This window comes from Dunckerocampus dactyliophorus, unplaced genomic scaffold (assembly GCF_027744805.1).
Source record: "Dunckerocampus dactyliophorus isolate RoL2022-P2 unplaced genomic scaffold, RoL_Ddac_1.1 HiC_scaffold_23, whole genome shotgun sequence".
In the NCBI taxonomy this organism is placed as follows: Eukaryota; Metazoa; Chordata; class Actinopteri; order Syngnathiformes; family Syngnathidae; genus Dunckerocampus; species Dunckerocampus dactyliophorus.
Genome location: NW_026559859.1, coordinates 53,425 through 79,126, shown reverse-complemented (window position 1 = coordinate 79,126; position 25,702 = coordinate 53,425). Strand labels below are relative to the sequence as shown.

The following is a 25,702-nucleotide window of genomic DNA, read 5'->3' as shown; positions in this document are numbered from 1 at the left end:
GCTGTTTCCCACTTCTTGGAAAACGCCATCACTTTGAATGGAGGAAGAGTATTTATTTTGCCCTCATGGGAGGAACATCCATCTACAGTGTTTTTCTCTCTGCTGTGAAGTTCAAACAGGCTTACAGGCTGGCTGTGGCTGCGACCGGTGGCACAAAACAGCCAGAAAAACCATACGAGCAGCAAAGTGTGCACACACATCCGAGACCGTTTGCAGAAGCGCAGTTTGACCAGTGTCGTCTTTAAAAGGAAAGTTTTCAGAGAGCTTTCCGGCTTACGGCCATACTACCCTGAGAACGCCCGATCTCGTCCGATCTCGGAAGCTAAGCAGGGGCGGGCCTGGTGAGTACTTGGATGGGAGACCGCCTGGGAATACCAGGTGCTGTAAGCTTTTTAGGCTCTTGGCTTTCAGCAGAGGGCGCTGTTTCCCACTTCTTGGAAAACGCCATCACTTTGAATGGAGGAAGAGTATTTATTTTGCCCTCATGTGAGGAACATCCATCTACAGTGTTTTTCTCTCTGCTGTGAAGTTCAAACAGGCTTACAGGCTGGCTGTGGCTGCGACCGGTGGCACAAAACAGCCAGAAAAACCATACGAGCAGCAAAGTGTGCACACACATCCGAGACCGTTTGCAGAAGCGCAGTTTGACCAGTGTCGTCTTTAAAAGGAAAGTTTTCAGAGAGCTTTCCGGCTTACGGCCATACTACCCTGAGAACGCCCGATCTCGTCCGATCTCGGAAGCTAAGCAGGGGCGGGCCTGGTGAGTACTTGGATGGGAGACCGCCTGGGAATACCAGGTGCTGTAAGCTTTTTAGGCTCTTGGCTTTCAGCAGAGGGCGCTGTTTCCCACTTCTTGGAAAACGCCATCACTTTGAATGGAGGAAGAGTATTTATTTTGCCCTCATGTGAGGAACATCCATCTACAGTGTTTTTCTCTCTGCTGTGAAGTTCAAACAGGCTTACAGGCTGGCTGTGGCTGCGACCGGTGGCACAAAACAGCCAGAAAAACCATACGAGCAGCAAAGTGTGCACACACATCCGAGACCGTTTGCAGAAGCGCAGTTTGACCAGTGTCGTCTTTAAAAGGAAAGTTTTCAGAGAGCTTTCCGGCTTACGGCCATACTACCCTGAGAACGCCCGATCTCGTCCGATCTCGGAAGCTAAGCAGGGGCGGGCCTGGTGAGTACTTGGATGGGAGACCGCCTGGGAATACCAGGTGCTGTAAGCTTTTTAGGCTCTTGGCTTTCAGCAGAGGGCGCTGTTTCCCACCTCTTGGAAAACGCCATCACTTTGAATGGAGGAAGAGTATTTATTTTGCCCTCATGGGAGGAACATCCATCTACAGTGTTTTTCTCTCTGCTGTGAAGTTCAAACAGGCTTACAGGCTGGCTGTGGCTGCGACCGGTGGCACAAAACAGCCAGAAAAACCATACGAGCAGCAAAGTGTGCACACACATCCGAGACCGTTTGCAGAAGCGCAGTTTGACCAGTGTCGTCTTTAAAAGGAAAGTTTTCAGAGAGCTTTCCGGCTTACGGCCATACTACCCTGAGAACGCCCGATCTCGTCCGATCTCGGAAGCTAAGCAGGGGCGGGCCTGGTGAGTACTTGGATGGGAGACCGCCTGGGAATACCAGGTGCTGTAAGCTTTTTAGGCTCTTGGCTTTCAGCAGAGGGCGCTGTTTCCCACTTCTTGGAAAACGCCATCACTTTGAATGGAGGAAGAGTATTTATTTTGCCCTCATGTGAGGAACATCCATCTACAGTGTTTTTCTCTCTGCTGTGAAGTTCAAACAGGCTTACAGGCTGGCTGTGGCTGCGACCGGTGGCACAAAACAGCCAGAAAAACCATACGAGCAGCAAAGTGTGCACACACATCCGAGACCGTTTGCAGAAGCGCAGTTTGACCAGTGTCGTCTTTAAAAGGAAAGTTTTCAGAGAGCTTTCCGGCTTACGGCCATACTACCCTGAGAACGCCCGATCTCGTCCGATCTCGGAAGCTAAGCAGGGGCGGGCCTGGTGAGTACTTGGATGGGAGACCGCCTGGGAATACCAGGTGCTGTAAGCTTTTTAGGCTCTTGGCTTTCAGCAGAGGGCGCTGTTTCCCACTTCTTGGAAAACGCCATCACTTTGAATGGAGGAAGAGTATTTATTTTGCCCTCATGTGAGGAACATCCATCTACAGTGTTTTTCTCTCTGCTGTGAAGTTCAAACAGGCTTACAGGCTGGCTGTGGCTGCGACCGGTGGCACAAAACAGCCAGAAAAACCATACGAGCAGCAAAGTGTGCACACACATCCGAGACCGTTTGCAGAAGCGCAGTTTGACCAGTGTCGTCTTTAAAAGGAAAGTTTTCAGAGAGCTTTCCGGCTTACGGCCATACTACCCTGAGAACGCCCGATCTCGTCCGATCTCGGAAGCTAAGCAGGGGCGGGCCTGGTTAGTACTTGGATGGGAGACCGCCTGGGAATACCAGGTGCTGTAAGCTTTTTAGGCTCTTGGCTTTCAGCAGAGGGCGCTGTTTCCCACCTCTCTGAAAACGCCATCACTTTGAATGGAGGAAGAGTATTTATTTTGCCCTCATGGGAGGAACATCCATCTACAGTGTTTTTCTCTCTGCTGTGAAGTTCAAACAGGCTTACAGGCTGGCTGTGGCTGCGACCGGTGGCACAAAACAGCCAGAAAAACCATACGAGCAGCAAAGTGTGCACACACATCCGAGACCGTTTGCAGAAGCGCAGTTTGACCAGTGTCGTCTTTAAAAGGAAAGTTTTCAGAGAGCTTTCCGGCTTACGGCCATACTACCCTGAGAACGCCCGATCTCGTCCGATCTCGGAAGCTAAGCAGGGGCGGGCCTGGTTAGTACTTGGATGGGAGACCGCCTGGGAATACCAGGTGCTGTAAGCTTTTTAGGCTCTTGGCTTTCAGCAGAGGGCGCTGTTTCCCACTTCTTGGAAAACGCCATCACTTTGAATGGAGGAAGAGTATTTATTTTGCCCTCATGTGAGGAACATCCATCTACAGTGTTTTTCTCTCTGCTGTGAAGTTCAAACAGGCTTACAGGCTGGCTGTGGCTGCGACCGGTGGCACAAAACAGCCAGAAAAACCATACGAGCAGCAAAGTGTGCACACACATCCGAGACCGTTTGCAGAAGCGCAGTTTGACCAGTGTCGTCTTTAAAAGGAAAGTTTTCAGAGAGCTTTCCGGCTTACGGCCATACTACCCTGAGAACGCCCGATCTCGTCCGATCTCGGAAGCTAAGCAGGGGCGGGCCTGGTGAGTACTTGGATGGGAGACCGCCTGGGAATACCAGGTGCTGTAAGCTTTTTAGGCTCTTGGCTTTCAGCAGAGGGCGCTGTTTCCCACTTCTTGGAAAACGCCATCACTTTGAATGGAGGAAGAGTATTTATTTTGCCCTCATGTGAGGAACATCCATCTACAGTGTTTTTCTCTCTGCTGTGAAGTTCAAACAGGCTTACAGGCTGGCTGTGGCTGCGACCGGTGGCACAAAACAGCCAGAAAAACCATACGAGCAGCAAAGTGTGCACACACATCCGAGACCGTTTGCAGAAGCGCAGTTTGACCAGTGTCGTCTTTAAAAGGAAAGTTTTCAGAGAGCTTTCCGGCTTACGGCCATACTACCCTGAGAACGCCCGATCTCGTCCGATCTCGGAAGCTAAGCAGGGGCGGGCCTGGTGAGTACTTGGAATGGGAGACCGCCTGGGAATACCAGGTGCTGTAAGCTTTTTAGGCTCTTGGCTTTCAGCAGAGGGCGCTGTTTCCCACTTCTTGGAAAACGCCATCACTTTGAATGGAGGAAGAGTATTTATTTTGCCCTCATGTGAGGAACATCCATCTACAGTGTTTTTCTCTCTGCTGTGAAGTTCAAACAGGCTTACAGGCTGGCTGTGGCTGCGACCGGTGGCACAAAACAGCCAGAAAAACCATACGAGCAGCAAAGTGTGCACACACATCCGAGACCGTTTGCAGAAGCGCAGTTTGACCAGTGTCGTCTTTAAAAGGAAAGTTTTCAGAGAGCTTTCCGGCTTACGGCCATACTACCCTGAGAACGCCCGATCTCGTCCGATCTCGGAAGCTAAGCAGGGGCGGGCCTGGTTAGTACTTGGATGGGAGACCGCCTGGGAATACCAGGTGCTGTAAGCTTTTTAGGCTCTTGGCTTTCAGCAGAGGGCGCTGTTTCCCACTTCTTGGAAAACGCCATCACTTTGAATGGAGGAAGAGTATTTATTTTGCCCTCATGTGAGGAACATCCATCTACAGTGTTTTTCTCTCTGCTGTGAAGTTCAAACAGGCTTACAGGCTGGCTGTGGCTGCGACCGGTGGCACAAAACAGCCAGAAAAACCATACGAGCAGCAAAGTGTGCACACACATCCGAGACCGTTCGCAGAAGCGCAGTTTGACCAGTGTCGTCTTTAAAAGGAAAGTTTTCAGAGAGCTTTCCGGCTTACGGCCATACTACCCTGAGAACGCCCGATCTCGTCCGATCTCGGAAGCTAAGCAGGGGCGGGCCTGGTGAGTACTTGGAATGGGAGACCGCCTGGGAATACCAGGTGCTGTAAGCTTTTTAGGCTCTTGGCTTTCAGCAGAGGGCGCTGTTTCCCACTTCTTGGAAAACGCCATCACTTTGAATGGAGGAAGAGTATTTATTTTGCCCTCATGTGAGGAACATCCATCTACAGTGTTTTTCTCTCTGCTGTGAAGTTCAAACAGGCTTACAGGCTGGCTGTGGCTGCGACCGGTGGCACAAAACAGCCAGAAAAACCATACGAGCAGCAAAGTGTGCACACACATCCGAGACCGTTTGCAGAAGCGCAGTTTGACCAGTGTCGTCTTTAAAAGGAAAGTTTTCAGAGAGCTTTCCGGCTTACGGCCATACTACCCTGAGAACGCCCGATCTCGTCCGATCTCGGAAGCTAAGCAGGGGCGGGCCTGGTTAGTACTTGGATGGGACACCGCCTGGGAATACCAGGTGCTGTAAGCTTTTTAGGCTCTTGGCTTTCAGCAGAGGGCGCTGTTTCCCACTTCTTGGAAAACGCCATCACTTTGAATGGAGGAAGAGTATTTATTTTGCCCTCATGTGAGGAACATCCATCTACAGTGTTTTTCTCTCTGCTGTGAAGTTCAAACAGGCTTACAGGCTGGCTGTGGCTGCGACCGGTGGCACAAAACAGCCAGAAAAACCATACGAGCAGCAAAGTGTGCACACACATCCGAGACCGTTTGCAGAAGCGCAGTTTGACCAGTGTCGTCTTTAAAAGGAAAGTTTTCAGAGAGCTTTCCGGCTTACGGCCATACTACCCTGAGAACGCCCGATCTCGTCCGATCTCGGAAGCTAAGCAGGGGCGGGCCTGGTGAGTACTTGGATGGGAGACCGCCTGGGAATACCAGGTGCTGTAAGCTTTTTAGGCTCTTGGCTTTCAGCAGAGGGCGCTGTTTCCCACTTCTTGGAAAACGCCATCACTTTGAATGGAGGAAGAGTATTTATTTTGCCCTCATGTGAGGAACATCCATCTACAGTGTTTTTCTCTCTGCTGTGAAGTTCAAACAGGCTTACAGGCTGGCTGTGGCTGCGACCGGTGGCACAAAACAGCCAGAAAAACCATACGAGCAGCAAAGTGTGCACACACATCCGAGACCGTTTGCAGAAGCGCAGTTTGACCAGTGTCGTCTTTAAAAGGAAAGTTTTCAGAGAGCTTTCCGGCTTACGGCCATACTACCCTGAGAACGCCCGATCTCGTCCGATCTCGGAAGCTAAGCAGGGGCGGGCCTGGTGAGTACTTGGATGGGAGACCGCCTGGGAATACCAGGTGCTGTAAGCTTTTTAGGCTCTTGGCTTTCAGCAGAGGGCGCTGTTTCCCACTTCTTGGAAAACGCCATCACTTTGAATGGAGGAAGAGTATTTATTTTGCCCTCATGTGAGGAACATCCATCTACAGTGTTTTTCTCTCTGCTGTGAAGTTCAAACAGGCTTACAGGCTGGCTGTGGCTGCGACCGGTGGCACAAAACAGCCAGAAAAACCATACGAGCAGCAAAGTGTGCACACACATCCGAGACCGTTTGCAGAAGCGCAGTTTGACCAGTGTCGTCTTTAAAAGGAAAGTTTTCAGAGAGCTTTCCGGCTTACAGCCATACTACCCTGAGAACGCCCGATCTCGTCCGATCTCGGAAGCTAAGCAGGGGCGGGCCTGGTGAGTACTTGGAATGGGAGACCGCCTGGGAATACCAGGTGCTGTAAGCTTTTTAGGCTCTTGGCTTTCAGCAGAGGGCGCTGTTTCCCACTTCTTGGAAAACGCCATCACTTTGAATGGAGGAAGAGTATTTATTTTGCCCTCATGTGAGGAACATCCATCTACAGTGTTTTTCTCTCTGCTGTGAAGTTCAAACAGGCTTACAGGCTGGCTGTGGCTGCGACCGGTGGCACAAAACAGCCAGAAAAACCATACGAGCAGCAAAGTGTGCACACACATCCGAGACCGTTTGCAGAAGCGCAGTTTGACCAGTGTCGTCTTTAAAAGGAAAGTTTTCAGAGAGCTTTCCGGCTTACGGCCATACTACCCTGAGAACGCCCGATCTCGTCCGATCTCGGAAGCTAAGCAGGGGTGGGCCTGGTTAGTACTTGGATGGGAGACCGCCTGGGAATACCAGGTGCTGTAAGCTTTTTAGGCTCTTGGCTTTCAGCAGAGGGCGCTGTTTCCCACCTCTCTGAAAACGCCATCACTTTGAATGGAGGAAGAGTATTTATTTTGCCCTCATGGGAGGAACATCCATCTACAGTGTTTTTCTCTCTGCTGTGAAGTTCAAACAGGCTTACAGGCTGGCTGTGGCTGCGACCGGTGGCACAAAACAGCCAGAAAAACCATACGAGCAGCAAAGTGTGCACACACATCCGAGACCGTTTGCAGAAGCGCAGTTTGACCAGTGTCGTCTTTAAAAGGAAAGTTTTCAGAGAGCTTTCCGGCTTACGGCCATACTACCCTGAGAACGCCCGATCTCGTCCGATCTCGGAAGCTAAGCAGGGGCGGGCCTGGTTAGTACTTGGATGGGAGACCGCCTGGGAATACCAGGTGCTGTAAGCTTTTTAGGCTCTTGGCTTTCAGCAGAGGGCGCTGTTTCCCACTTCTTGGAAAACGCCATCACTTTGAATGGAGGAAGAGTATTTATTTTGCCCTCATGTGAGGAACATCCATCTACAGTGTTTTTCTCTCTGCTGTGAAGTTCAAACAGGCTTACAGGCTGGCTGTGGCTGCGACCGGTGGCACAAAACAGCCAGAAAAACCATACGAGCAGCAAAGTGTGCACACACATCCGAGACCGTTTGCAGAAGCGCAGTTTGACCAGTGTCGTCTTTAAAAGGAAAGTTTTCAGAGAGCTTTCCGGCTTACGGCCATACTACCCTGAGAACGCCCGATCTCGTCCGATCTCGGAAGCTAAGCAGGGGCGGGCCTGGTGAGTACTTGGATGGGAGACCGCCTGGGAATACCAGGTGCTGTAAGCTTTTTAGGCTCTTGGCTTTCAGCAGAGGACGCTGTTTCCCACTTCTTGGAAAACGCCATCACTTTGAATGGAGGAAGAGTATTTATTTTGCCCTCATGTGAGGAACATCCATCTACAGTGTTTTTCTCTCTGCTGTGAAGTTCAAACAGGCTTACAGGCTGGCTGTGGCTGCGACCGGTGGCACAAAACAGCCAGAAAAACCATACGAGCAGCAAAGTGTGCACACACATCCGAGACCGTTTGCAGAAGCGCAGTTTGACCAGTGTCGTCTTTAAAAGGAAAGTTTTCAGAGAGCTTTCCGGCTTACGGCCATACTACCCTGAGAACGCCCGATCTCGTCCGATCTCGGAAGCTAAGCAGGGGCGGGCCTGGTGAGTACTTGGAATGGGAGACCGCCTGGGAATACCAGGTGCTGTAAGCTTTTTAGGCTCTTGGCTTTCAGCAGAGGGCGCTGTTTCCCACTTCTTGGAAAACGCCATCACTTTGAATGGAGGAAGAGTATTTATTTTGCCCTCATGTGAGGAACATCCATCTACAGTGTTTTTCTCTCTGCTGTGAAGTTCAAACAGGCTTACAGGCTGGCTGTGGCTGCGACCGGTGGCACAAAACAGCCAGAAAAACCATACGAGCAGCAAAGTGTGCACACACATCCGAGACCGTTTGCAGAAGCGCAGTTTGACCAGTGTCGTCTTTAAAAGGAAAGTTTTCAGAGAGCTTTCCGGCTTACGGCCATACTACCCTGAGAACGCCCGATCTCGTCCGATCTCGGAAGCTAAGCAGGGGCGGGCCTGGTTAGTACTTGGATGGGAGACCGCCTGGGAATACCAGGTGCTGTAAGCTTTTTAGGCTCTTGGCTTTCAGCAGAGGGCGCTGTTTCCCACTTCTTGGAAAACGCCATCACTTTGAATGGAGGAAGAGTATTTATTTTGCCCTCATGTGAGGAACATCCATCTACAGTGTTTTTCTCTCTGCTGTGAAGTTCAAACAGGCTTACAGGCTGGCTGTGGCTGCGACCGGTGGCACAAAACAGCCAGAAAAACCATACGAGCAGCAAAGTGTGCACACACATCCGAGACCGTTCGCAGAAGCGCAGTTTGACCAGTGTCGTCTTTAAAAGGAAAGTTTTCAGAGAGCTTTCCGGCTTACGGCCATACTACCCTGAGAACGCCCGATCTCGTCCGATCTCGGAAGCTAAGCAGGGGCGGGCCTGGTGAGTACTTGGAATGGGAGACCGCCTGGGAATACCAGGTGCTGTAAGCTTTTTAGGCTCTTGGCTTTCAGCAGAGGGCGCTGTTTCCCACTTCTTGGAAAACGCCATCACTTTGAATGGAGGAAGAGTATTTATTTTGCCCTCATGTGAGGAACATCCATCTACAGTGTTTTTCTCTCTGCTGTGAAGTTCAAACAGGCTTACAGGCTGGCTGTGGCTGCGACCGGTGGCACAAAACAGCCAGAAAAACCATACGAGCAGCAAAGTGTGCACACACATCCGAGACCGTTTGCAGAAGCGCAGTTTGACCAGTGTCGTCTTTAAAAGGAAAGTTTTCAGAGAGCTTTCCGGCTTACGGCCATACTACCCTGAGAACGCCCGATCTCGTCCGATCTCGGAAGCTAAGCAGGGGCGGGCCTGGTGAGTACTTGGATGGGAGACCGCCTGGGAATACCAGGTGCTGTAAGCTTTTTAGGCTCTTGGCTTTCAGCAGAGGGCGCTGTTTCCCACTTCTTGGAAAACGCCATCACTTTGAATGGAGGAAGAGTATTTATTTTGCCCTCATGTGAGGAACATCCATCTACAGTGTTTTTCTCTCTGCTGTGAAGTTCAAACAGGCTTACAGGCTGGCTGTGGCTGCGACCGGTGGCACAAAACAGCCAGAAAAACCATACGAGCAGCAAAGTGTGCACACACATCCGAGACCGTTTGCAGAAGCGCAGTTTGACCAGTGTCGTCTTTAAAAGGAAAGTTTTCAGAGAGCTTTCCGGCTTACGGCCATACTACCCTGAGAACGCCCGATCTCGTCCGATCTCGGAAGCTAAGCAGGGGCGGGCCTGGTGAGTACTTGGAATGGGAGACCGCCTGGGAATACCAGGTGCTGTAAGCTTTTTAGGCTCTTGGCTTTCAGCAGAGGGCGCTGTTTCCCACTTCTTGGAAAACGCCATCACTTTGAATGGAGGAAGAGTATTTATTTTGCCCTCATGTGAGGAACATCCATCTACAGTGTTTTTCTCTCTGCTGTGAAGTTCAAACAGGCTTACAGGCTGGCTGTGGCTGCGACCGGTGGCACAAAACAGCCAGAAAAACCATACGAGCAGCAAAGTGTGCACACACATCCGAGACCGTTTGCAGAAGCGCAGTTTGACCAGTGTCGTCTTTAAAAGGAAAGTTTTCAGAGAGCTTTCCGGCTTACGGCCATACTACCCTGAGAACGCCCGATCTCGTCCGATCTCGGAAGCTAAGCAGGGGCGGGCCTGGTGAGTACTTGGATGGGAGACCGCCTGGGAATACCAGGTGCTGTAAGCTTTTTAGGCTCTTGGCTTTCAGCAGAGGGCGCTGTTTCCCACTTCTTGGAAAACGCCATCACTTTGAATGGAGGAAGAGTATTTATTTTGCCCTCATGTGAGGAACATCCATCTACAGTGTTTTTCTCTCTGCTGTGAAGTTCAAACAGGCTTACAGGCTGGCTGTGGCTGCGACCGGTGGCACAAAACAGCCAGAAAAACCATACGAGCAGCAAAGTGTGCACACACATCCGAGACCGTTCGCAGAAGCGCAGTTTGACCAGTGTCGTCTTTAAAAGGAAAGTTTTCAGAGAGCTTTCCGGCTTACGGCCATACTACCCTGAGAACGCCCGATCTCGTCCGATCTCGGAAGCTAAGCAGGGGCGGGCCTGGTGAGTACTTGGAATGGGAGACCGCCTGGGAATACCAGGTGCTGTAAGCTTTTTAGGCTCTTGGCTTTCAGCAGAGGGCGCTGTTTCCCACTTCTTGGAAAACGCCATCACTTTGAATGGAGGAAGAGTATTTATTTTGCCCTCATGTGAGGAACATCCATCTACAGTGTTTTTCTCTCTGCTGTGAAGTTCAAACAGGCTTACAGGCTGGCTGTGGCTGCGACCGGTGGCACAAAACAGCCAGAAAAACCATACGAGCAGCAAAGTGTGCACACACATCCGAGACCGTTTGCAGAAGCGCAGTTTGACCAGTGTCGTCTTTAAAAGGAAAGTTTTCAGAGAGCTTTCCGGCTTACGGCCATACTACCCTGAGAACGCCCGATCTCGTCCGATCTCGGAAGCTAAGCAGGGGCGGGCCTGGTTAGTACTTGGATGGGAGACCGCCTGGGAATACCAGGTGCTGTAAGCTTTTTAGGCTCTTGGCTTTCAGCAGAGGGCGCTGTTTCCCACTTCTTGGAAAACGCCATCACTTTGAATGGAGGAAGAGTATTTATTTTGCCCTCATGTGAGGAACATCCATCTACAGTGTTTTTCTCTCTGCTGTGAAGTTCAAACAGGCTTACAGGCTGGCTGTGGCTGCGACCGGTGGCACAAAACAGCCAGAAAAACCATACGAGCAGCAAAGTGTGCACACACATCCGAGACCGTTTGCAGAAGCGCAGTTTGACCAGTGTCGTCTTTAAAAGGAAAGTTTTCAGAGAGCTTTCCGGCTTACGGCCATACTACCCTGAGAACGCCCGATCTTGTCCGATCTCGGAAGCTAAGCAGGGGCGGGCCTGGTGAGTACTTGGATGGGAGACCGCCTGGGAATACCAGGTGCTGTAAGCTTTTTAGGCTCTTGGCTTTCAGCAGAGGGCGCTGTTTCCCACTTCTTGGAAAACGCCATCACTTTGAATGGAGGAAGAGTATTTATTTTGCCCTCATGTGAGGAACATCCATCTACAGTGTTTTTCTCTCTGCTGTGAAGTTCAAACAGGCTTACAGGCTGGCTGTGGCTGCGACCGGTGGCACAAAACAGCCAGAAAAACCATACGAGCAGCAAAGTGTGCACACACATCCGAGACCGTTTGCAGAAGCGCAGTTTGACCAGTGTCGTCTTTAAAAGGAAAGTTTTCAGAGAGCTTTCCGGCTTACGGCCATACTACCCTGAGAACGCCCGATCTCGTCCGATCTCGGAAGCTAAGCAGGGGCGGGCCTGGTGAGTACTTGGATGGGAGACCGCCTGGGAATACCAGGTGCTGTAAGCTTTTTAGGCTCTTGGCTTTCAGCAGAGGGCGCTGTTTCCCACCTCTTGGAAAACGCCATCACTTTGAATGGAGGAAGAGTATTTATTTTGCCCTCATGGGAGGAACATCCATCTACAGTGTTTTTCTCTCTGCTGTGAAGTTCAAACAGGCTTACAGGCTGGCTGTGGCTGCGACCGGTGGCACAAAACAGCCAGAAAAACCATACGAGCAGCAAAGTGTGCACACACATCCGAGACCGTTTGCAGAAGCGCAGTTTGACCAGTGTCGTCTTTAAAAGGAAAGTTTTCAGAGAGCTTTCCGGCTTACGGCCATACTACCCTGAGAACGCCCGATCTCGTCCGATCTCGGAAGCTAAGCAGGGGCGGGCCTGGTGAGTACTTGGATGGGAGACCGCCTGGGAATACCAGGTGCTGTAAGCTTTTTAGGCTCTTGGCTTTCAGCAGAGGGCGCTGTTTCCCACTTCTTGGAAAACGCCATCACTTTGAATGGAGGAAGAGTATTTATTTTGCCCTCATGTGAGGAACATCCATCTACAGTGTTTTTCTCTCTGCTGTGAAGTTCAAACAGGCTTACAGGCTGGCTGTGGCTGCGACCGGTGGCACAAAACAGCCAGAAAAACCATACGAGCAGCAAAGTGTGCACACACATCCGAGACCGTTTGCAGAAGCGCAGTTTGACCAGTGTCGTCTTTAAAAGGAAAGTTTTCAGAGAGCTTTCCGGCTTACGGCCATACTACCCTGAGAACGCCCGATCTCGTCCGATCTCGGAAGCTAAGCAGGGGCGGGCCTGGTGAGTACTTGGATGGGAGACCGCCTGGGAATACCAGGTGCTGTAAGCTTTTTAGGCTCTTGGCTTTCAGCAGAGGGCGCTGTTTCCCACTTCTTGGAAAACGCCATCACTTTGAATGGAGGAAGAGTATTTATTTTGCCCTCATGTGAGGAACATCCATCTACAGTGTTTTTCTCTCTGCTGTGAAGTTCAAACAGGCTTACAGGCTGGCTGTGGCTGCGACCGGTGGCACAAAACAGCCAGAAAAACCATACGAGCAGCAAAGTGTGCACACACATCCGAGACCGTTTGCAGAAGCGCAGTTTGACCAGTGTCGTCTTTAAAAGGAAAGTTTTCAGAGAGCTTTCCGGCTTACGGCCATACTACCCTGAGAACGCCCGATCTCGTCCGATCTCGGAAGCTAAGCAGGGGCGGGCCTGGTTAGTACTTGGATGGGAGACCGCCTGGGAATACCAGGTGCTGTAAGCTTTTTAGGCTCTTGGCTTTCAGCAGAGGGCGCTGTTTCCCACCTCTCTGAAAACGCCATCACTTTGAATGGAGGAAGAGTATTTATTTTGCCCTCATGGGAGGAACATCCATCTACAGTGTTTTTCTCTCTGCTGTGAAGTTCAAACAGGCTTACAGGCTGGCTGTGGCTGCGACCGGTGGCACAAAACAGCCAGAAAAACCATACGAGCAGCAAAGTGTGCACACACATCCGAGACCGTTTGCAGAAGCGCAGTTTGACCAGTGTCGTCTTTAAAAGGAAAGTTTTCAGAGAGCTTTCCGGCTTACGGCCATACTACCCTGAGAACGCCCGATCTCGTCCGATCTCGGAAGCTAAGCAGGGGCGGGCCTGGTTAGTACTTGGATGGGAGACCGCCTGGGAATACCAGGTGCTGTAAGCTTTTTAGGCTCTTGGCTTTCAGCAGAGGGCGCTGTTTCCCACTTCTTGGAAAACGCCATCACTTTGAATGGAGGAAGAGTATTTATTTTGCCCTCATGTGAGGAACATCCATCTACAGTGTTTTTCTCTCTGCTGTGAAGTTCAAACAGGCTTACAGGCTGGCTGTGGCTGCGACCGGTGGCACAAAACAGCCAGAAAAACCATACGAGCAGCAAAGTGTGCACACACATCCGAGACCGTTTGCAGAAGCGCAGTTTGACCAGTGTCGTCTTTAAAAGGAAAGTTTTCAGAGAGCTTTCCGGCTTACGGCCATACTACCCTGAGAACGCCCGATCTCGTCCGATCTCGGAAGCTAAGCAGGGGCGGGCCTGGTGAGTACTTGGATGGGAGACCGCCTGGGAATACCAGGTGCTGTAAGCTTTTTAGGCTCTTGGCTTTCAGCAGAGGGCGCTGTTTCCCACTTCTTGGAAAACGCCATCACTTTGAATGGAGGAAGAGTATTTATTTTGCCCTCATGTGAGGAACATCCATCTACAGTGTTTTTCTCTCTGCTGTGAAGTTCAAACAGGCTTACAGGCTGGCTGTGGCTGCGACCGGTGGCACAAAACAGCCAGAAAAACCATACGAGCAGCAAAGTGTGCACACACATCCGAGACCGTTTGCAGAAGCGCAGTTTGACCAGTGTCGTCTTTAAAAGGAAAGTTTTCAGAGAGCTTTCCGGCTTACGGCCATACTACCCTGAGAACGCCCGATCTCGTCCGATCTCGGAAGCTAAGCAGGGGCGGGCCTGGTGAGTACTTGGAATGGGAGACCGCCTGGGAATACCAGGTGCTGTAAGCTTTTTAGGCTCTTGGCTTTCAGCAGAGGGCGCTGTTTCCCACTTCTTGGAAAACGCCATCACTTTGAATGGAGGAAGAGTATTTATTTTGCCCTCATGTGAGGAACATCCATCTACAGTGTTTTTCTCTCTGCTGTGAAGTTCAAACAGGCTTACAGGCTGGCTGTGGCTGCGACCGGTGGCACAAAACAGCCAGAAAAACCATACGAGCAGCAAAGTGTGCACACACATCCGAGACCGTTTGCAGAAGCGCAGTTTGACCAGTGTCGTCTTTAAAAGGAAAGTTTTCAGAGAGCTTTCCGGCTTACGGCCATACTACCCTGAGAACGCCCGATCTCGTCCGATCTCGGAAGCTAAGCAGGGGCGGGCCTGGTTAGTACTTGGATGGGAGACCGCCTGGGAATACCAGGTGCTGTAAGCTTTTTAGGCTCTTGGCTTTCAGCAGAGGGCGCTGTTTCCCACTTCTTGGAAAACGCCATCACTTTGAATGGAGGAAGAGTATTTATTTTGCCCTCATGTGAGGAACATCCATCTACAGTGTTTTTCTCTCTGCTGTGAAGTTCAAACAGGCTTACAGGCTGGCTGTGGCTGCGACCGGTGGCACAAAACAGCCAGAAAAACCATACGAGCAGCAAAGTGTGCACACACATCCGAGACCGTTCGCAGAAGCGCAGTTTGACCAGTGTCGTCTTTAAAAGGAAAGTTTTCAGAGAGCTTTCCGGCTTACGGCCATACTACCCTGAGAACGCCCGATCTCGTCCGATCTCGGAAGCTAAGCAGGGGCGGGCCTGGTGAGTACTTGGAATGGGAGACCGCCTGGGAATACCAGGTGCTGTAAGCTTTTTAGGCTCTTGGCTTTCAGCAGAGGGCGCTGTTTCCCACTTCTTGGAAAACGCCATCACTTTGAATGGAGGAAGAGTATTTATTTTGCCCTCATGTGAGGAACATCCATCTACAGTGTTTTTCTCTCTGCTGTGAAGTTCAAACAGGCTTACAGGCTGGCTGTGGCTGCGACCGGTGGCACAAAACAGCCAGAAAAACCATACGAGCAGCAAAGTGTGCACACACATCCGAGACCGTTTGCAGAAGCGCAGTTTGACCAGTGTCGTCTTTAAAAGGAAAGTTTTCAGAGAGCTTTCCGGCTTACGGCCATACTACCCTGAGAACGCCCGATCTCGTCCGATCTCGGAAGCTAAGCAGGGGCGGGCCTGGTTAGTACTTGGATGGGACACCGCCTGGGAATACCAGGTGCTGTAAGCTTTTTAGGCTCTTGGCTTTCAGCAGAGGGCGCTGTTTCCCACTTCTTGGAAAACGCCATCACTTTGAATGGAGGAAGAGTATTTATTTTGCCCTCATGTGAGGAACATCCATCTACAGTGTTTTTCTCTCTGCTGTGAAGTTCAAACAGGCTTACAGGCTGGCTGTGGCTGCGACCGGTGGCACAAAACAGCCAGAAAAACCATACGAGCAGCAAAGTGTGCACACACATCCGAGACCGTTTGCAGAAGCGCAGTTTGACCAGTGTCGTCTTTAAAAGGAAAGTTTTCAGAGAGCTTTCCGGCTTACGGCCATACTACCCTGAGAACGCCCGATCTCGTCCGATCTCGGAAGCTAAGCAGGGGCGGGCCTGGTGAGTACTTGGATGGGAGACCGCCTGGGAATACCAGGTGCTGTAAGCTTTTTAGGCTCTTGGCTTTCAGCAGAGGGCGCTGTTTCCCACTTCTTGGAAAACGCCATCACTTTGAATGGAGGAAGAGTATTTATTTTGCCCTCATGTGAGGAACATCCATCTACAGTGTTTTTCTCTCTGCTGTGAAGTTCAAACAGGCTTACAGGCTGGCTGTGGCTGCGACCGGTGGCACAAAACAGCCAGAAAAACCATACGAGCAGCAAAGTGTGCACACACATCCGAGACCGTTTGCAGAAGCGCAGTTTGACCAGTGTCGTCTTTAAAAGGAAAGTTTTCAGAGAGCTTTCCGGCTTACGGCCATACTACCCTGAGAACGCCCGATCTCGTCCGATCTCGGAAGCTAAGCAGGGGCGGGCCTGGTGAGTACTTGGATGGGAGACCGCCTGGGAATACCAGGTGCTGTAAGCTTTTTAGGCTCTTGGCTTTCAGCATAGGGCGCTGTTTCCCACTTCTTGGAAAACGCCATCACTTTGAATGGAGGAAGAGTATTTATTTTGCCCTCATGTGAGGAACATCCATCTACAGTGTTTTTCTCTCTGCTGTGAAGTTCAAACAGGCTTACAGGCTGGCTGTGGCTGCGACCGGTGGCACAAAACAGCCAGAAAAACCATACGAGCAGCAAAGTGTGCACACACATCCGAGACCGTTTGCAGAAGCGCAGTTTGACCAGTGTCGTCTTTAAAAGGAAAGTTTTCAGAGAGCTTTCCGGCTTACAGCCATACTACCCTGAGAACGCCCGATCTCGTCCGATCTCGGAAGCTAAGCAGGGGCGGGCCTGGTGAGTACTTGGAATGGGAGACCGCCTGGGAATACCAGGTGCTGTAAGCTTTTTAGGCTCTTGGCTTTCAGCAGAGGGCGCTGTTTCCCACTTCTTGGAAAACGCCATCACTTTGAATGGAGGAAGAGTATTTATTTTGCCCTCATGTGAGGAACATCCATCTACAGTGTTTTTCTCTCTGCTGTGAAGTTCAAACAGGCTTACAGGCTGGCTGTGGCTGCGACCGGTGGCACAAAACAGCCAGAAAAACCATACGAGCAGCAAAGTGTGCACACACATCCGAAACCGTTTGCAGAAGCGCAGTTTGACCAGTGTCGTCTTTAAAAGGAAAGTTTTCAGAGAGCTTTCCGGCTTACGGCCATACTACCCTGAGAACGCCCGATCTCGTCCGATCTCGGAAGCTAAGCAGGGGTGGGCCTGGTTAGTACTTGGATGGGAGACCGCCTGGGAATACCAGGTGCTGTAAGCTTTTTAGGCTCTTGGCTTTCAGCAGAGGGCGCTGTTTCCCACCTCTCTGAAAACGCCATCACTTTGAATGGAGGAAGAGTATTTATTTTGCCCTCATGGGAGGAACATCCATCTACAGTGTTTTTCTCTCTGCTGTGAAGTTCAAACAGGCTTACAGGCTGGCTGTGGCTGCGACCGGTGGCACAAAACAGCCAGAAAAACCATACGAGCAGCAAAGTGTGCACACACATCCGAGACCGTTTGCAGAAGCGCAGTTTGACCAGTGTCGTCTTTAAAAGGAAAGTTTTCAGAGAGCTTTCCGGCTTACGGCCATACTACCCTGAGAACGCCCGATCTCGTCCGATCTCGGAAGCTAAGCAGGGGCGGGCCTGGTTAGTACTTGGATGGGAGACCGCCTGGGAATACCAGGTGCTGTAAGCTTTTTAGGCTCTTGGCTTTCAGCAGAGGGCGCTGTTTCCCACTTCTTGGAAAACGCCATCACTTTGAATGGAGGAAGAGTATTTATTTTGCCCTCATGTGAGGAACATCCATCTACAGTGTTTTTCTCTCTGCTGTGAAGTTCAAACAGGCTTACAGGCTGGCTGTGGCTGCGACCGGTGGCACAAAACAGCCAGAAAAACCATACGAGCAGCAAAGTGTGCACACACATCCGAGACCGTTTGCAGAAGCGCAGTTTGACCAGTGTCGTCTTTAAAAGGAAAGTTTTCAGAGAGCTTTCCGGCTTACGGCCATACTACCCTGAGAACGCCCGATCTCGTCCGATCTCGGAAGCTAAGCAGGGGCGGGCCTGGTGAGTACTTGGATGGGAGACCGCCTGGGAATACCAGGTGCTGTAAGCTTTTTAGGCTCTTGGCTTTCAGCAGAGGACGCTGTTTCCCACTTCTTGGAAAACGCCATCACTTTGAATGGAGGAAGAGTATTTATTTTGCCCTCATGTGAGGAACATCCATCTACAGTGTTTTTCTCTCTGCTGTGAAGTTCAAACAGGCTTACAGGCTGGCTGTGGCTGCGACCGGTGGCACAAAACAGCCAGAAAAACCATACGAGCAGCAAAGTGTGCACACACATCCGAGACCGTTTGCAGAAGCGCAGTTTGACCAGTGTCGTCTTTAAAAGGAAAGTTTTCAGAGAGCTTTCCGGCTTACGGCCATACTACCCTGAGAACGCCCGATCTCGTCCGATCTCGGAAGCTAAGCAGGGGCGGGCCTGGTGAGTACTTGGAATGGGAGACCGCCTGGGAATACCAGGTGCTGTAAGCTTTTTAGGCTCTTGGCTTTCAGCAGAGGGCGCTGTTTCCCACTTCTTGGAAAACGCCATCACTTTGAATGGAGGAAGAGTATTTATTTTGCCCTCATGTGAGGAACATCCATCTACAGTGTTTTTCTCTCTGCTGTGAAGTTCAAACAGGCTTACAGGCTGGCTGTGGCTGCGACCGGTGGCACAAAACAGCCAGAAAAACCATACGAGCAGCAAAGTGTGCACACACATCCGAGACCGTTTGCAGAAGCGCAGTTTGACCAGTGTCGTCTTTAAAAGGAAAGTTTTCAGAGAGCTTTCCGGCTTACGGCCATACTACCCTGAGAACGCCCGATCTCGTCCGATCTCGGAAGCTAAGCAGGGGCGGGCCTGGTTAGTACTTGGATGGGAGACCGCCTGGGAATACCAGGTGCTGTAAGCTTTTTAGGCTCTTGGCTTTCAGCAGAGGGCGCTGTTTCCCACTTCTTGGAAAACGCCATCACTTTGAATGGAGGAAGAGTATTTATTTTGCCCTCATGTGAGGAACATCCATCTACAGTGTTTTTCTCTCTGCTGTGAAGTTCAAACAGGCTTACAGGCTGGCTGTGGCTGCGACCGGTGGCACAAAACAGCCAGAAAAACCATACGAGCAGCAAAGTGTGCACACACATCCGAGACCGTTCGCAGAAGCGCAGTTTGACCAGTGTCGTCTTTAAAAGGAAAGTTTTCAGAGAGCTTTCCGGCTTACGGCCATACTACCCTGAGAACGCCCGATCTCGTCCGATCTCGGAAGCTAAGCAGGGGCGGGCCTGGTGAGTACTTGGAATGGGAGACCGCCTGGGAATACCAGGTGCTGTAAGCTTTTTAGGCTCTTGGCTTTCAGCAGAGGGCGCTGTTTCCCACTTCTTGGAAAACGCCATCACTTTGAATGGAGGAAGAGTATTTATTTTGCCCTCATGTGAGGAACATCCATCTACAGTGTTTTTCTCTCTGCTGTGAAGTTCAAACAGGCTTACAGGCTGGCTGTGGCTGCGACCGGTGGCACAAAACAGCCAGAAAAACCATACGAGCAGCAAAGTGTGCACACACATCCGAGACCGTTTGCAGAAGCGCAGTTTGACCAGTGTCGTCTTTAAAAGGAAAGTTTTCAGAGAGCTTTCCGGCTTACGGCCATACTACCCTGAGAACGCCCGATCTCGTCCGATCTCGGAAGCTAAGCAGGGGCGGGCCTGGTGAGTACTTGGATGGGAGACCGCCTGGGAATACCAGGTGCTGTAAGCTTTTTAGGCTCTTGGCTTTCAGCAGAGGGCGCTGTTTCCCACTTCTTGGAAAACGCCATCACTTTGAATGGAGGAAGAGTATTTATTTTGCCCTCATGTGAGGAACATCCATCTACAGTGTTTTTCTCTCTGCTGTGAAGTTCAAACAGGCTTACAGGCTGGCTGTGGCTGCGACCGGTGGCACAAAACAGCCAGAAAAACCATACGAGCAGCAAAGTGTGCACACACATCCGAGACCGTTTGCAGAAGCGCAGTTTGACCAGTGTCGTCTTTAAAAGGAAAGTTTTCAGAGAGCTTTCCGGCTTACGGCCATACTACCCTGAGAACGCCCGATCTCGTCCGATCTCGGAAGCTAAGCAGGGGCGGGCCTGGTGAGTACTTGGAATGGGAGACCGCCTGGGAATACCAGGTGCTGTAAGCTTTTTAGGCTCTTGGCTTTCAGCAGAGGGCGCTGTTTCCCACTTCTTGGAAAACGCCATCACTTTGAATGGAGGAAGAGTATTTATTTTGCCCTCATGTGAGGAACATCCATCTACAGTGTTTTTCTCTCTGCTGTGAAGTTCAAACAGGCTTACAGGCTGGCTGTGGCTGCGACCGGTGGCACAAAACAGCCAGAAAAACCATACGAGCAGCAAAGTGTGCACACACATCCGAGACCGTTTGCAGAAGCGCAGTTTGACCAGTGTCGTCTTTAAAAGGAAAGTTTTCAGAGAGCTTTCCGGCTTACGGCCATACTACCCTGAGAACGCCCGATCTCGTCCGATCTCGGAAGCTAAGCAGGGGCGGGCCTGGTGAGTACTTGGATGGGAGACCGCCTGGGAATACCAGGTGCTGTAAGCTTTTTAGGCTCTTGGCTTTCAGCAGAGGGCGCTGTTTCCCACTTCTTGGAAAACGCCATCACTTTGAATGGAGGAAGAGTATTTATTTTGCCCTCATGGGAGGAACATCCATCTACAGTGTTTTTCTCTCTGCTGTGAAGTTCAAACAGGCTTACAGGCTGGCTGTGGCTGCGACCGGTGGCACAAAACAGCCAGAAAAACCATACGAGCAGCAAAGTGTGCACACACATCCGAGACCGTTTGCAGAAGCGCAGTTTGACCAGTGTCGTCTTTAAAAGGAAAGTTTTCAGAGAGCTTTCCGGCTTACGGCCATACTACCCTGAGAACGCCCGATCTCGTCCGATCTCGGAAGCTAAGCAGGGGCGGGCCTGGTTAGTACTTGGATGGGAGACCGCCTGGGAATACCAGGTGCTGTAAGCTTTTTAGGCTCTTGGCTTTCAGCAGAGGGCGCTGTTTCCCACTTCTTGGAAAACGCCATCACTTTGAATGGAGGAAGAGTATTTATTTTGCCCTCATGTGAGGAACATCCATCTACAGTGTTTTTCTCTCTGCTGTGAAGTTCAAACAGGCTTACAGGCTGGCTGTGGCTGCGACCGGTGGCACAAAACAGCCAGAAAAACCATACGAGCAGCAAAGTGTGCACACACATCCGAGACCGTTTGCAGAAGCGCAGTTTGACCAGTGTCGTCTTTAAAAGGAAAGTTTTCAGAGAGCTTTCCGGCTTACGGCCATACTACCCTGAGAACGCCCGATCTCGTCCGATCTCGGAAGCTAAGCAGGGGCGGGCCTGGTGAGTACTTGGATGGGAGACCGCCTGGGAATACCAGGTGCTGTAAGCTTTTTAGGCTCTTGGCTTTCAGCAGAGGACGCTGTTTCCCACTTCTTGGAAAACGCCATCACTTTGAATGGAGGAAGAGTATTTATTTTGCCCTCATGTGAGGAACATCCATCTACAGTGTTTTTCTCTCTGCTGTGAAGTTCAAACAGGCTTACAGGCTGGCTGTGGCTGCGACCGGTGGCACAAAACAGCCAGAAAAACCATACGAGCAGCAAAGTGTGCACACACATCCGAGACCGTTTGCAGAAGCGCAGTTTGACCAGTGTCGTCTTTAAAAGGAAAGTTTTCAGAGAGCTTTCCGGCTTACGGCCATACTACCCTGAGAACGCCCGATCTCGTCCGATCTCGGAAGCTAAGCAGGGGCGGGCCTGGTGAGTACTTGGAATGGGAGACCGCCTGGGAATACCAGGTGCTGTAAGCTTTTTAGGCTCTTGGCTTTCAGCAGAGGGCGCTGTTTCCCACTTCTTGGAAAACGCCATCACTTTGAATGGAGGAAGAGTATTTATTTTGCCCTCATGTGAGGAACATCCATCTACAGTGTTTTTCTCTCTGCTGTGAAGTTCAAACAGGCTTACAGGCTGGCTGTGGCTGCGACCGGTGGCACAAAACAGCCAGAAAAACCATACGAGCAGCAAAGTGTGCACACACATCCGAGACCGTTTGCAGAAGCGCAGTTTGACCAGTGTCGTCTTTAAAAGGAAAGTTTTCAGAGAGCTTTCCGGCTTACGGCCATACTACCCTGAGAACGCCCGATCTCGTCCGATCTCGGAAGCTAAGCAGGGGCGGGCCTGGTTAGTACTTGGATGGGAGACCGCCTGGGAATACCAGGTGCTGTAAGCTTTTTAGGCTCTTGGCTTTCAGCAGAGGGCGCTGTTTCCCACTTCTTGGAAAACGCCATCACTTTGAATGGAGGAAGAGTATTTATTTTGCCCTCATGTGAGGAACATCCATCTACAGTGTTTTTCTCTCTGCTGTGAAGTTCAAACAGGCTTACAGGCTGGCTGTGGCTGCGACCGGTGGCACAAAACAGCCAGAAAAACCATACGAGCAGCAAAGTGTGCACACACATCCGAGACCGTTCGCAGAAGCGCAGTTTGACCAGTGTCGTCTTTAAAAGGAAAGTTTTCAGAGAGCTTTCCGGCTTACGGCCATACTACCCTGAGAACGCCCGATCTCGTCCGATCTCGGAAGCTAAGCAGGGGCGGGCCTGGTGAGTACTTGGAATGGGAGACCGCCTGGGAATACCAGGTGCTGTAAGCTTTTTAGGCTCTTGGCTTTCAGCAGAGGGCGCTGTTTCCCACTTCTTGGAAAACGCCATCACTTTGAATGGAGGAAGAGTATTTATTTTGCCCTCATGTGAGGAACATCCATCTACAGTGTTTTTCTCTCTGCTGTGAAGTTCAAACAGGCTTACAGGCTGGCTGTGGCTGCGACCGGTGGCACAAAACAGCCAGAAAAACCATACGAGCAGCAAAGTGTGCACACACATCCGAGACCGTTTGCAGAAGCGCAGTTTGACCAGTGTCGTCTTTAAAAGGAAAGTTTTCAGAGAGCTTTCCGGCTTACGGCCATACTACCCTGAGAACGCCCGATCTCGTCCGATCTCGGAAGCTAAGCAGGGGCGGGCCTGGTTAGTACTTGGATGGGAGACCGCCTGGGAATACCAGGTGCTGTAAGCTTTTTAGGCTCTTGGCTTTCAGCAGAGGGCGCTGTTTCCCACTTCTTGGAAAACGCCATCACTTTGAATGGAGGAAGAGTATTTATTTTGCCCTCATGTGAGGAACATCCATCTACAGTGTTTTTCTCTCTGCTGTGAAGTTCAAACAGGCTTACAGGCTGGCTGTGGCTGCGACCGGTGGCACAAAACAGCCAGAAAAACCATACGAGCAGCAAAGTGTGCACACACATCCGAGACCGTTCGCAGAAGCGCAGTTTGACCAGTGTCGTCTTTAAAAGGAAAGTTTTCAGAGAGCTTTCCGGCTTACGGCCATACTACCCTGAGAACGCCCGATCTCGTCCGATCTCGGAAGCTAAGCAGGGGCGGGCCTGGTGAGTACTTGGAATGGGAGACCGCCTGGGAATACCAGGTGCTGTAAGCTTTTTAGGCTCTTGGCTTTCAGCAGAGGGCGCTGTTTCCCACTTCTTGGAAAACGCCATCACTTTGAATGGAGGAAGAGTATTTATTTTGCCCTCATGTGAGGAACATCCATCTACAGTGTTTTTCTCTCTGCTGTGAAGTTCAAACAGGCTTACAGGCTGGCTGTGGCTGCGACCGGTGGCACAAAACAGCCAGAAAAACCATACGAGCAGCAAAGTGTGCACACACATCCGAGACCGTTTGCAGAAGCGCAGTTTGACCAGTGTCGTCTTTAAAAGGAAAGTTTTCAGAGAGCTTTCCGGCTTACGGCCATACTACCCTGAGAACGCCCGATCTCGTCCGATCTCGGAAGCTAAGCAGGGGCGGGCCTGGTGAGTACTTGGATGGGAGACCGCCTGGGAATACCAGGTGCTGTAAGCTTTTTAGGCTCTTGGCTTTCAGCAGAGGGCGCTGTTTCCCACTTCTTGGAAAACGCCATCACTTTGAATGGAGGAAGAGTATTTATTTTGCCCTCATGTGAGGAACATCCATCTACAGTGTTTTTCTCTCTGCTGTGAAGTTCAAACAGGCTTACAGGCTGGCTGTGGCTGCGACCGGTGGCACAAAACAGCCAGAAAAACCATACGAGCAGCAAAGTGTGCACACACATCCGAGACCGTTTGCAGAAGCGCAGTTTGACCAGTGTCGTCTTTAAAAGGAAAGTTTTCAGAGAGCTTTCCGGCTTACGGCCATACTACCCTGAGAACGCCCGATCTCGTCCGATCTCGGAAGCTAAGCAGGGGCGGGCCTGGTGAGTACTTGGAATGGGAGACCGCCTGGGAATACCAGGTGCTGTAAGCTTTTTAGGCTCTTGGCTTTCAGCAGAGGGCGCTGTTTCCCACTTCTTGGAAAACGCCATCACTTTGAATGGAGGAAGAGTATTTATTTTGCCCTCATGTGAGGAACATCCATCTACAGTGTTTTTCTCTCTGCTGTGAAGTTCAAACAGGCTTACAGGCTGGCTGTGGCTGCGACCGGTGGCACAAAACAGCCAGAAAAACCATACGAGCAGCAAAGTGTGCACACACATCCGAGACCGTTTGCAGAAGCGCAGTTTGACCAGTGTCGTCTTTAAAAGGAAAGTTTTCAGAGAGCTTTCCGGCTTACGGCCATACTACCCTGAGAACGCCCGATCTCGTCCGATCTCGGAAGCTAAGCAGGGGCGGGCCTGGTGAGTACTTGGATGGGAGACCGCCTGGGAATACCAGGTGCTGTAAGCTTTTTAGGCTCTTGGCTTTCAGCAGAGGGCGCTGTTTCCCACTTCTTGGAAAACGCCATCACTTTGAATGGAGGAAGAGTATTTATTTTGCCCTCATGGGAGGAACATCCATCTACAGTGTTTTTCTCTCTGCTGTGAAGTTCAAACAGGCTTACAGGCTGGCTGTGGCTGCGACCGGTGGCACAAAACAGCCAGAAAAACCATACGAGCAGCAAAGTGTGCACACACATCCGAGACCGTTTGCAGAAGCGCAGTTTGACCAGTGTCGTCTTTAAAAGGAAAGTTTTCAGAGAGCTTTCCGGCTTACGGCCATACTACCCTGAGAACGCCCGATCTCGTCCGATCTCGGAAGCTAAGCAGGGGCGGGCCTGGTTAGTACTTGGATGGGAGACCGCCTGGGAATACCAGGTGCTGTAAGCTTTTTAGGCTCTTGGCTTTCAGCAGAGGGCGCTGTTTCCCACTTCTTGGAAAACGCCATCACTTTGAATGGAGGAAGAGTATTTATTTTGCCCTCATGTGAGGAACATCCATCTACAGTGTTTTTCTCTCTGCTGTGAAGTTCAAACAGGCTTACAGGCTGGCTGTGGCTGCGACCGGTGGCACAAAACAGCCAGAAAAACCATACGAGCAGCAAAGTGTGCACACACATCCGAGACCGTTTGCAGAAGCGCAGTTTGACCAGTGTCGTCTTTAAAAGGAAAGTTTTCAGAGAGCTTTCCGGCTTACGGCCATACTACCCTGAGAACGCCCGATCTCGTCCGATCTCGGAAGCTAAGCAGGGGCGGGCCTGGTGAGTACTTGGATGGGAGACCGCCTGGGAATACCAGGTGCTGTAAGCTTTTTAGGCTCTTGGCTTTCAGCAGAGGACGCTGTTTCCCACTTCTTGGAAAACGCCATCACTTTGAATGGAGGAAGAGTATTTATTTTGCCCTCATGTGAGGAACATCCATCTACAGTGTTTTTCTCTCTGCTGTGAAGTTCAAACAGGCTTACA

General features: G+C 51.0%; 61 non-coding genes across 61 annotated transcripts; all 61 read left to right on the top strand.

The window, feature by feature from the left end:
• The first annotated feature begins 271 nt into the window (after window positions 1-271).
• LOC129175700 (5S ribosomal RNA) lies at window positions 272-390 on the top strand. The gene has a single exon (XR_008568648.1). It is a non-coding gene; the product is annotated as a 5S ribosomal RNA (ribosomal RNA).
• Window positions 391-690: 300 nt separating this feature from the next.
• LOC129175699 (5S ribosomal RNA) lies at window positions 691-809 on the top strand. Its single transcript, XR_008568647.1, has one exon. It is a non-coding gene; the product is annotated as a 5S ribosomal RNA (ribosomal RNA).
• A 300-nt stretch (window positions 810-1,109) lies between these two features.
• LOC129175698 (5S ribosomal RNA) lies at window positions 1,110-1,228 on the top strand. Its single transcript, XR_008568646.1, has one exon. It is a non-coding gene; the product is annotated as a 5S ribosomal RNA (ribosomal RNA).
• Window positions 1,229-1,528: 300 nt separating this feature from the next.
• On the top strand, window positions 1,529-1,647 carry LOC129175696 (5S ribosomal RNA). Its single transcript, XR_008568644.1, has one exon. It is a non-coding gene; the product is annotated as a 5S ribosomal RNA (ribosomal RNA).
• Window positions 1,648-1,947: 300 nt separating this feature from the next.
• On the top strand, window positions 1,948-2,066 carry LOC129175695 (5S ribosomal RNA). The gene has a single exon (XR_008568643.1). It is a non-coding gene; the product is annotated as a 5S ribosomal RNA (ribosomal RNA).
• A 300-nt stretch (window positions 2,067-2,366) lies between these two features.
• LOC129175833 (5S ribosomal RNA) lies at window positions 2,367-2,485 on the top strand. The gene has a single exon (XR_008568778.1). It is a non-coding gene; the product is annotated as a 5S ribosomal RNA (ribosomal RNA).
• Window positions 2,486-2,785: 300 nt separating this feature from the next.
• On the top strand, window positions 2,786-2,904 carry LOC129175822 (5S ribosomal RNA). The gene has a single exon (XR_008568767.1). It is a non-coding gene; the product is annotated as a 5S ribosomal RNA (ribosomal RNA).
• A 300-nt stretch (window positions 2,905-3,204) lies between these two features.
• LOC129175694 (5S ribosomal RNA) lies at window positions 3,205-3,323 on the top strand. The gene has a single exon (XR_008568642.1). It is a non-coding gene; the product is annotated as a 5S ribosomal RNA (ribosomal RNA).
• A 300-nt stretch (window positions 3,324-3,623) lies between these two features.
• Window positions 3,624-3,743, top strand: LOC129175268 (5S ribosomal RNA). The gene has a single exon (XR_008568233.1). It is a non-coding gene; the product is annotated as a 5S ribosomal RNA (ribosomal RNA).
• Window positions 3,744-4,043: 300 nt separating this feature from the next.
• On the top strand, window positions 4,044-4,162 carry LOC129175810 (5S ribosomal RNA). The gene has a single exon (XR_008568756.1). It is a non-coding gene; the product is annotated as a 5S ribosomal RNA (ribosomal RNA).
• Window positions 4,163-4,462: 300 nt separating this feature from the next.
• LOC129175267 (5S ribosomal RNA) lies at window positions 4,463-4,582 on the top strand. Its single transcript, XR_008568232.1, has one exon. It is a non-coding gene; the product is annotated as a 5S ribosomal RNA (ribosomal RNA).
• Window positions 4,583-4,882: 300 nt separating this feature from the next.
• On the top strand, window positions 4,883-5,001 carry LOC129174931 (5S ribosomal RNA). The gene has a single exon (XR_008567903.1). It is a non-coding gene; the product is annotated as a 5S ribosomal RNA (ribosomal RNA).
• Window positions 5,002-5,301: 300 nt separating this feature from the next.
• Window positions 5,302-5,420, top strand: LOC129175693 (5S ribosomal RNA). Its single transcript, XR_008568641.1, has one exon. It is a non-coding gene; the product is annotated as a 5S ribosomal RNA (ribosomal RNA).
• A 300-nt stretch (window positions 5,421-5,720) lies between these two features.
• Window positions 5,721-5,839, top strand: LOC129175692 (5S ribosomal RNA). Its single transcript, XR_008568640.1, has one exon. It is a non-coding gene; the product is annotated as a 5S ribosomal RNA (ribosomal RNA).
• A 300-nt stretch (window positions 5,840-6,139) lies between these two features.
• On the top strand, window positions 6,140-6,259 carry LOC129175338 (5S ribosomal RNA). Its single transcript, XR_008568300.1, has one exon. It is a non-coding gene; the product is annotated as a 5S ribosomal RNA (ribosomal RNA).
• Window positions 6,260-6,559: 300 nt separating this feature from the next.
• Window positions 6,560-6,678, top strand: LOC129175441 (5S ribosomal RNA). Its single transcript, XR_008568395.1, has one exon. It is a non-coding gene; the product is annotated as a 5S ribosomal RNA (ribosomal RNA).
• A 300-nt stretch (window positions 6,679-6,978) lies between these two features.
• On the top strand, window positions 6,979-7,097 carry LOC129175799 (5S ribosomal RNA). The gene has a single exon (XR_008568745.1). It is a non-coding gene; the product is annotated as a 5S ribosomal RNA (ribosomal RNA).
• A 300-nt stretch (window positions 7,098-7,397) lies between these two features.
• Window positions 7,398-7,516, top strand: LOC129175691 (5S ribosomal RNA). Its single transcript, XR_008568639.1, has one exon. It is a non-coding gene; the product is annotated as a 5S ribosomal RNA (ribosomal RNA).
• Window positions 7,517-7,816: 300 nt separating this feature from the next.
• Window positions 7,817-7,936, top strand: LOC129175266 (5S ribosomal RNA). The gene has a single exon (XR_008568231.1). It is a non-coding gene; the product is annotated as a 5S ribosomal RNA (ribosomal RNA).
• Window positions 7,937-8,236: 300 nt separating this feature from the next.
• On the top strand, window positions 8,237-8,355 carry LOC129175788 (5S ribosomal RNA). The gene has a single exon (XR_008568734.1). It is a non-coding gene; the product is annotated as a 5S ribosomal RNA (ribosomal RNA).
• A 300-nt stretch (window positions 8,356-8,655) lies between these two features.
• LOC129175265 (5S ribosomal RNA) lies at window positions 8,656-8,775 on the top strand. Its single transcript, XR_008568230.1, has one exon. It is a non-coding gene; the product is annotated as a 5S ribosomal RNA (ribosomal RNA).
• Window positions 8,776-9,075: 300 nt separating this feature from the next.
• On the top strand, window positions 9,076-9,194 carry LOC129175690 (5S ribosomal RNA). Its single transcript, XR_008568638.1, has one exon. It is a non-coding gene; the product is annotated as a 5S ribosomal RNA (ribosomal RNA).
• Window positions 9,195-9,494: 300 nt separating this feature from the next.
• Window positions 9,495-9,614, top strand: LOC129175263 (5S ribosomal RNA). Its single transcript, XR_008568228.1, has one exon. It is a non-coding gene; the product is annotated as a 5S ribosomal RNA (ribosomal RNA).
• Window positions 9,615-9,914: 300 nt separating this feature from the next.
• LOC129175689 (5S ribosomal RNA) lies at window positions 9,915-10,033 on the top strand. Its single transcript, XR_008568637.1, has one exon. It is a non-coding gene; the product is annotated as a 5S ribosomal RNA (ribosomal RNA).
• Window positions 10,034-10,333: 300 nt separating this feature from the next.
• Window positions 10,334-10,453, top strand: LOC129175262 (5S ribosomal RNA). The gene has a single exon (XR_008568227.1). It is a non-coding gene; the product is annotated as a 5S ribosomal RNA (ribosomal RNA).
• Window positions 10,454-10,753: 300 nt separating this feature from the next.
• On the top strand, window positions 10,754-10,872 carry LOC129175776 (5S ribosomal RNA). The gene has a single exon (XR_008568722.1). It is a non-coding gene; the product is annotated as a 5S ribosomal RNA (ribosomal RNA).
• A 300-nt stretch (window positions 10,873-11,172) lies between these two features.
• LOC129175185 (5S ribosomal RNA) lies at window positions 11,173-11,291 on the top strand. Its single transcript, XR_008568154.1, has one exon. It is a non-coding gene; the product is annotated as a 5S ribosomal RNA (ribosomal RNA).
• Window positions 11,292-11,591: 300 nt separating this feature from the next.
• Window positions 11,592-11,710, top strand: LOC129175688 (5S ribosomal RNA). Its single transcript, XR_008568636.1, has one exon. It is a non-coding gene; the product is annotated as a 5S ribosomal RNA (ribosomal RNA).
• A 300-nt stretch (window positions 11,711-12,010) lies between these two features.
• LOC129175687 (5S ribosomal RNA) lies at window positions 12,011-12,129 on the top strand. Its single transcript, XR_008568635.1, has one exon. It is a non-coding gene; the product is annotated as a 5S ribosomal RNA (ribosomal RNA).
• A 300-nt stretch (window positions 12,130-12,429) lies between these two features.
• LOC129175685 (5S ribosomal RNA) lies at window positions 12,430-12,548 on the top strand. The gene has a single exon (XR_008568633.1). It is a non-coding gene; the product is annotated as a 5S ribosomal RNA (ribosomal RNA).
• A 300-nt stretch (window positions 12,549-12,848) lies between these two features.
• Window positions 12,849-12,967, top strand: LOC129175764 (5S ribosomal RNA). Its single transcript, XR_008568711.1, has one exon. It is a non-coding gene; the product is annotated as a 5S ribosomal RNA (ribosomal RNA).
• Window positions 12,968-13,267: 300 nt separating this feature from the next.
• Window positions 13,268-13,386, top strand: LOC129175753 (5S ribosomal RNA). Its single transcript, XR_008568700.1, has one exon. It is a non-coding gene; the product is annotated as a 5S ribosomal RNA (ribosomal RNA).
• Window positions 13,387-13,686: 300 nt separating this feature from the next.
• On the top strand, window positions 13,687-13,805 carry LOC129175684 (5S ribosomal RNA). The gene has a single exon (XR_008568632.1). It is a non-coding gene; the product is annotated as a 5S ribosomal RNA (ribosomal RNA).
• Window positions 13,806-14,105: 300 nt separating this feature from the next.
• LOC129175261 (5S ribosomal RNA) lies at window positions 14,106-14,225 on the top strand. The gene has a single exon (XR_008568226.1). It is a non-coding gene; the product is annotated as a 5S ribosomal RNA (ribosomal RNA).
• A 300-nt stretch (window positions 14,226-14,525) lies between these two features.
• LOC129175741 (5S ribosomal RNA) lies at window positions 14,526-14,644 on the top strand. Its single transcript, XR_008568689.1, has one exon. It is a non-coding gene; the product is annotated as a 5S ribosomal RNA (ribosomal RNA).
• A 300-nt stretch (window positions 14,645-14,944) lies between these two features.
• LOC129175260 (5S ribosomal RNA) lies at window positions 14,945-15,064 on the top strand. The gene has a single exon (XR_008568225.1). It is a non-coding gene; the product is annotated as a 5S ribosomal RNA (ribosomal RNA).
• Window positions 15,065-15,364: 300 nt separating this feature from the next.
• On the top strand, window positions 15,365-15,483 carry LOC129174930 (5S ribosomal RNA). The gene has a single exon (XR_008567902.1). It is a non-coding gene; the product is annotated as a 5S ribosomal RNA (ribosomal RNA).
• Window positions 15,484-15,783: 300 nt separating this feature from the next.
• On the top strand, window positions 15,784-15,902 carry LOC129175682 (5S ribosomal RNA). Its single transcript, XR_008568631.1, has one exon. It is a non-coding gene; the product is annotated as a 5S ribosomal RNA (ribosomal RNA).
• Window positions 15,903-16,202: 300 nt separating this feature from the next.
• On the top strand, window positions 16,203-16,321 carry LOC129175681 (5S ribosomal RNA). Its single transcript, XR_008568630.1, has one exon. It is a non-coding gene; the product is annotated as a 5S ribosomal RNA (ribosomal RNA).
• Window positions 16,322-16,621: 300 nt separating this feature from the next.
• Window positions 16,622-16,741, top strand: LOC129175337 (5S ribosomal RNA). The gene has a single exon (XR_008568299.1). It is a non-coding gene; the product is annotated as a 5S ribosomal RNA (ribosomal RNA).
• A 300-nt stretch (window positions 16,742-17,041) lies between these two features.
• LOC129174753 (5S ribosomal RNA) lies at window positions 17,042-17,160 on the top strand. Its single transcript, XR_008567730.1, has one exon. It is a non-coding gene; the product is annotated as a 5S ribosomal RNA (ribosomal RNA).
• Window positions 17,161-17,460: 300 nt separating this feature from the next.
• On the top strand, window positions 17,461-17,579 carry LOC129175730 (5S ribosomal RNA). The gene has a single exon (XR_008568678.1). It is a non-coding gene; the product is annotated as a 5S ribosomal RNA (ribosomal RNA).
• Window positions 17,580-17,879: 300 nt separating this feature from the next.
• On the top strand, window positions 17,880-17,998 carry LOC129175680 (5S ribosomal RNA). The gene has a single exon (XR_008568629.1). It is a non-coding gene; the product is annotated as a 5S ribosomal RNA (ribosomal RNA).
• Window positions 17,999-18,298: 300 nt separating this feature from the next.
• On the top strand, window positions 18,299-18,418 carry LOC129175259 (5S ribosomal RNA). The gene has a single exon (XR_008568224.1). It is a non-coding gene; the product is annotated as a 5S ribosomal RNA (ribosomal RNA).
• A 300-nt stretch (window positions 18,419-18,718) lies between these two features.
• On the top strand, window positions 18,719-18,837 carry LOC129175719 (5S ribosomal RNA). The gene has a single exon (XR_008568667.1). It is a non-coding gene; the product is annotated as a 5S ribosomal RNA (ribosomal RNA).
• A 300-nt stretch (window positions 18,838-19,137) lies between these two features.
• Window positions 19,138-19,257, top strand: LOC129175258 (5S ribosomal RNA). Its single transcript, XR_008568223.1, has one exon. It is a non-coding gene; the product is annotated as a 5S ribosomal RNA (ribosomal RNA).
• Window positions 19,258-19,557: 300 nt separating this feature from the next.
• On the top strand, window positions 19,558-19,676 carry LOC129175679 (5S ribosomal RNA). Its single transcript, XR_008568628.1, has one exon. It is a non-coding gene; the product is annotated as a 5S ribosomal RNA (ribosomal RNA).
• A 300-nt stretch (window positions 19,677-19,976) lies between these two features.
• Window positions 19,977-20,096, top strand: LOC129175257 (5S ribosomal RNA). Its single transcript, XR_008568222.1, has one exon. It is a non-coding gene; the product is annotated as a 5S ribosomal RNA (ribosomal RNA).
• Window positions 20,097-20,396: 300 nt separating this feature from the next.
• LOC129175678 (5S ribosomal RNA) lies at window positions 20,397-20,515 on the top strand. The gene has a single exon (XR_008568627.1). It is a non-coding gene; the product is annotated as a 5S ribosomal RNA (ribosomal RNA).
• Window positions 20,516-20,815: 300 nt separating this feature from the next.
• LOC129175708 (5S ribosomal RNA) lies at window positions 20,816-20,934 on the top strand. Its single transcript, XR_008568656.1, has one exon. It is a non-coding gene; the product is annotated as a 5S ribosomal RNA (ribosomal RNA).
• Window positions 20,935-21,234: 300 nt separating this feature from the next.
• Window positions 21,235-21,353, top strand: LOC129175677 (5S ribosomal RNA). Its single transcript, XR_008568626.1, has one exon. It is a non-coding gene; the product is annotated as a 5S ribosomal RNA (ribosomal RNA).
• A 300-nt stretch (window positions 21,354-21,653) lies between these two features.
• LOC129175256 (5S ribosomal RNA) lies at window positions 21,654-21,773 on the top strand. Its single transcript, XR_008568221.1, has one exon. It is a non-coding gene; the product is annotated as a 5S ribosomal RNA (ribosomal RNA).
• A 300-nt stretch (window positions 21,774-22,073) lies between these two features.
• On the top strand, window positions 22,074-22,192 carry LOC129175697 (5S ribosomal RNA). Its single transcript, XR_008568645.1, has one exon. It is a non-coding gene; the product is annotated as a 5S ribosomal RNA (ribosomal RNA).
• Window positions 22,193-22,492: 300 nt separating this feature from the next.
• Window positions 22,493-22,612, top strand: LOC129175255 (5S ribosomal RNA). Its single transcript, XR_008568220.1, has one exon. It is a non-coding gene; the product is annotated as a 5S ribosomal RNA (ribosomal RNA).
• A 300-nt stretch (window positions 22,613-22,912) lies between these two features.
• Window positions 22,913-23,031, top strand: LOC129175686 (5S ribosomal RNA). The gene has a single exon (XR_008568634.1). It is a non-coding gene; the product is annotated as a 5S ribosomal RNA (ribosomal RNA).
• A 300-nt stretch (window positions 23,032-23,331) lies between these two features.
• LOC129175254 (5S ribosomal RNA) lies at window positions 23,332-23,451 on the top strand. The gene has a single exon (XR_008568219.1). It is a non-coding gene; the product is annotated as a 5S ribosomal RNA (ribosomal RNA).
• A 300-nt stretch (window positions 23,452-23,751) lies between these two features.
• LOC129175676 (5S ribosomal RNA) lies at window positions 23,752-23,870 on the top strand. Its single transcript, XR_008568625.1, has one exon. It is a non-coding gene; the product is annotated as a 5S ribosomal RNA (ribosomal RNA).
• A 300-nt stretch (window positions 23,871-24,170) lies between these two features.
• On the top strand, window positions 24,171-24,290 carry LOC129175252 (5S ribosomal RNA). Its single transcript, XR_008568217.1, has one exon. It is a non-coding gene; the product is annotated as a 5S ribosomal RNA (ribosomal RNA).
• Window positions 24,291-24,590: 300 nt separating this feature from the next.
• LOC129175675 (5S ribosomal RNA) lies at window positions 24,591-24,709 on the top strand. Its single transcript, XR_008568624.1, has one exon. It is a non-coding gene; the product is annotated as a 5S ribosomal RNA (ribosomal RNA).
• A 300-nt stretch (window positions 24,710-25,009) lies between these two features.
• Window positions 25,010-25,128, top strand: LOC129175674 (5S ribosomal RNA). Its single transcript, XR_008568623.1, has one exon. It is a non-coding gene; the product is annotated as a 5S ribosomal RNA (ribosomal RNA).
• Window positions 25,129-25,428: 300 nt separating this feature from the next.
• LOC129175673 (5S ribosomal RNA) lies at window positions 25,429-25,547 on the top strand. Its single transcript, XR_008568622.1, has one exon. It is a non-coding gene; the product is annotated as a 5S ribosomal RNA (ribosomal RNA).
• Window positions 25,548-25,702: the final 155 nt, after the last annotated feature.